The sequence below is a fragment of the Gekko japonicus genome, unplaced genomic scaffold (genome assembly GCF_001447785.1).
Source record: "Gekko japonicus isolate JY-2015 unplaced genomic scaffold, Gekko_japonicus_V1.1 scaffold1980, whole genome shotgun sequence".
NCBI lineage: Eukaryota > Metazoa > Chordata > Lepidosauria > Squamata > Gekkonidae > Gekko > Gekko japonicus.
Genome location: NW_015173196.1, coordinates 244,384 through 248,317, shown reverse-complemented (window position 1 = coordinate 248,317; position 3,934 = coordinate 244,384). Strand labels below are relative to the sequence as shown.

General features: G+C 45.8%; 1 protein-coding gene across 1 annotated transcript in view; it reads left to right on the top strand.

Moving 5' to 3' along the window:
- The first annotated feature begins 2,375 nt into the window (after positions 1–2,375).
- Positions 2,376–3,934, top strand: part of LOC107119996 (interferon-induced very large GTPase 1-like) — a 65,742-nt gene continuing 64,183 nt past the window's right edge. Inside the window, exon 1 of the mRNA XM_015422631.1 lies at positions 2,376–2,466. The gene's annotated coding sequence lies outside the window, so the exon portion shown is untranslated. The remainder of the gene's footprint in view (positions 2,467–3,934) is intronic.

Sequence of the window (3,934 nt, the reverse complement as noted above, 5' to 3'; positions counted from 1 at the left end):
ACTGGGTTCTGCATAAGAACATAACAGCAGCCCTTTTGGATCAGACTGGCGCTTCATCTACTTAGTAATTGTATTTAACACATCGTGTTTCCTGCCTCTGAGCATGGAGGTTCACTTTACTCACCAGGGCTGGTAGCTATTGATGGACCTATCATCTCTGAATCACTCCAACCCCTTTTAAAGCCATCTGTGTTTGTGGCCCTCATTACATACACTGGCAGTGAATTCCACAGTTGAACTATTTGCTGAGTAAAGAAACATTTTCTTCTGTCTTCTTCCTGTTGCCCATCAAATTCACTACATGCTTTTGAGTTCCAGTATTAGGGGAGAGGAAAAAGTTCCCTCTATCCGCTTTCTCCATCCCTCTATCATGTCTCCCCTTAGCTGTCTTTTTCCAGGTCTAAAATGTTCCATTCTCTCCAGCCTTTTGGCATAGGAAAGGTGCTCCAACCCCTTAATTATCTTGGTTGCCCTCTTCTGTACTTTTTCCAGCTCTGCAATATCCTTTTTTGAGATACTGTAGCCAGAACTGTTTTCCAAATGAGGCTGCACCATAGCTCTATACAAGGGCAGCATATTCAAACCACTATAATCCCCCAAGATCTCTTTCGATCTTGATCTCAGCCCCTTCAGAACTTTTTAGGATTTTTTAAAACAGTTTCACTCTTTGCCACTTTGTTGCCCCCTCACCCAGTTTAGAGAGATCTTGTAGCTTTTGCCATCCTGAATACTTTGGAATCTTCATGATACTTATTGTATTCTTATAATAGTTCAGGGCATAGAGGTTCAACCTTGTGTGCGTGCGCACACGAGCACATGCTGCTGTCTTATACTGAATCATATCCTTGGTCCATCAAAGTCAGTATTGTCTAATCAGACAGGCAGTAAGATCGCCAAGGTCCCAGGCGGAAGTCTTTCACATCATGTGTGACCTGATCCTTTTACCCAGAGATGCCAGGGATCGAACCTGGGACCTTCTGTATGCCAAGCAGATGCCAGTTTGGTGTAGTGGTTAAGTGTGTGGACTCTAATCTGGGAGAACTGGGTTTGATTCCCCACTCCTCCACTTGTACCTGCTGGATGACCTTGGGCAAGCCATAGTTCTGGCACAGCTGTTCTTGAAAAAGAGCAGTTTCTGTCAGAGCTCTCTCAGCCCAACACCTCACAGGGTGTTTGTTGTGGGGAGGGAAAGGGAAAGGAGTTTGTAAACCGCTCTGAGGCTCCTTTGGGAAGTGAAGGGCGGGGTATAAATCCAATCTCCTCTTCTTCTGTACCACTGAGTCAAGGACTCCCCCCTAAAATACCTTGACAAACAGGTAGAAAAAAATGCTCCACAGTATTTAAGCTTCCTGGTTTCAAACCCCCTTAATTTTAATGTGTGTAATTTAAGATTTATGGTATCAAACCTCCTTAGGGATTTTTTTACCACAGAAATCTGAGGTGGAAGAATAAGCACAGAATTCTCTTTGGGGAGTGATGGATTTGGAAGCAGTGAGAGGGAGCAGTGCTGAATGTGCAAAAATGCTGCCTGATAACACAGCTTGGATTAATATGGTGCAAAATCTGGTCCTTAATTTTCTTTCTGTTGCAAAAAGAAAGTGACCAGGTTTATAGATAGCCCGTGACTGTTGACAAGCTAGGAAGACGAAGCAAGGGTAGGTGGGGTCCAGTTTATGTTTTCCAGCCCCATAGCTCACTTCTTGTTCCTCAGAATTTCTGTACAAGAGTCTGGATGACAAGCAGACTAGAGCTAGTGTGGGGTTTGTATGACGGAGTGGTAAGTTCAAATCCCCACTTAGCCATGAGGCTCAGTCACAAGGTGATCTTTGACCCATCTCTCTCTCCCCCCACCCCCGCCGCCTAACTTACTTCAGAAGGTTGTTCTTGGAATAAAATGGAGGCTGGGTGATCTTTTGGCTACAAGTGACTCTCTATAGGTTTCCTTTCCACACTGTGTACGTGGATGCACACAGCTTGCTGTAGGAGGAGCTGTAGCCATTCTGCTTGGCATGCAGAAGGTCCCCGGTTCAATCCTTGGCATCTCCAGGTAAAGACCAGGTAGCAGGTGATGTGAAAGACCCCTGCCTGAGTCCCTGGAGAGCTGCTGCCAGTCTGAGTAGAAAAGACTGACGAAGCTTCATGTGTGCGTGGTTGTAGAAAGTCTGTGTACATTTTGATGAACGTATGGAAACTGAACAGTGGGGCCAGGAAGTGCAATCCTGACCCCCGCTCCACACATTCACCTAACGTGGATATGTCTTGTGAACTGTGCTAGCCAAGTTGTTCAACGTGTTTTTGGTTTCTAGCCACAAAACAGTTCTCCTTACCAACAAAAGAGGATTCTGCCAGGCTGCTGGCCACAAAAAACGCACCTGAGTCAACACCAGCTGAGGAGAAATCCTGTTCAGCAGAGGCAGCAGAACAGAACCTGAAAGGAGCCAGTGCACCTGGACTTTCCCCTCAAAGGTAATCTCTAATGATTAAACAACAAACCAAAACCGTGCCAGTCAAGTTACAATAGAGCTGCCAGCCTGTCTCCTTCAGGGTTTTTAATGAACCTTGTTAAAAGTGGGACCTGGCCAACTCTCTTGCCTTTAACAGCAGCCAGATACAGAGAAATCAGCAGGCCCAGTTTTTTTTACAACAGAGAGATACAGTAAGAGGCATGATTGCCTGCAGTGTTGGCACCATTGACTGACTCAGTCCCTCACAAGCAGAGAACCAGGGAAAACGGCCTTATACCTGTTCACTATTAATCCCTGTCAAGGACTGCCTTTTTTGGCACTTCAGCTGCTCTCAGCCATTTGCCTGTAAGGCTCATCACTTGAGAAGTCTAAAAGGAAGAATGTTGCGAGGCACTCTGTTGCCGTTCACACTGAGGGCTAAAGAACTCTTTCCTCTGTTTCCACTTGGATGAAAATAATCGAGGCATGGTTGTACATGTGTGTCTTTGGATCAGTAATTTAGTCATACGTGAAGGATTTGGAGGCCAGATTTGGTTCTTGGGCCTCAAGTTTCCTATCACTGTTTTTACAGTGTTAACTCTTTTCAAGTCTGGTAAGATTTTTCAACCGATCCGCTGAAAGGAGCTGCAACAGTCACCTGTGTCACTCATGCTTTTAAGGTTTGAAGGAGAGAGGGAAAGATGCATAACTAAGGGGAGGCTTATGTGAATTTCCCATCTCAAAAATTATTATTTTCGGTTGTAGAGGAGAACTGAAAAACTGTCCTGGCAGTCACTAAATATCAAGCTGTGGTGATTGCCTGGAAGAAGGTTGGACTCGATCTGTTCAAGACCTTTGAGTTAAAAGAGCAGTAAGAGAAGAAGTAGTAAGGGGAGGAATGAATGCTCACTGGAGCATTTGGTGGCATATTTTCCTTTTATTGTGACTTGGCCTAGTTGTTACGTTATAGAGGGCAACCCAAAAATTTCCCTCAAACTTTGAAGTGTAATTGGATGAGCTGCCACTAATCCAAGCATAGGTTCAAAGGAACTGGCCCCAGGTCATTACTTTTTAACCCTGCAATTTGGCAACGCAAAAATATATGTGTGTGTGTGTGCGCACACACACACACACACGAAAAAATAACCCCCAAATCTATATATCTAATAGCCAAGTTGCCCCCTCTGTGCGGATATCTAAATCCGCACATCGGGGGCACCTGGGGGGGGGGCAGGGAGATTTTCCTGCACACGTGGTGCAATGCCCAGGTGTGCAGAAAAATATTAAAAGTTGAAAAAAATATTTAAATTAGGTAAAAAGTAAAAATTAAATGAGCGTTCCCTGCGCACACGCAGAGAACGCTCTGGGAACTGGCAGGCCGGCAGCTGGAAGGCACTCAGGCTTCGCCGCCGGAGCCGGGGTGGGTTGGGGGAAGGAGATCGGCCGGGCCCAAGACAGGAAGGGGGGAGGAGATTGGGAGGCCCGAGTGG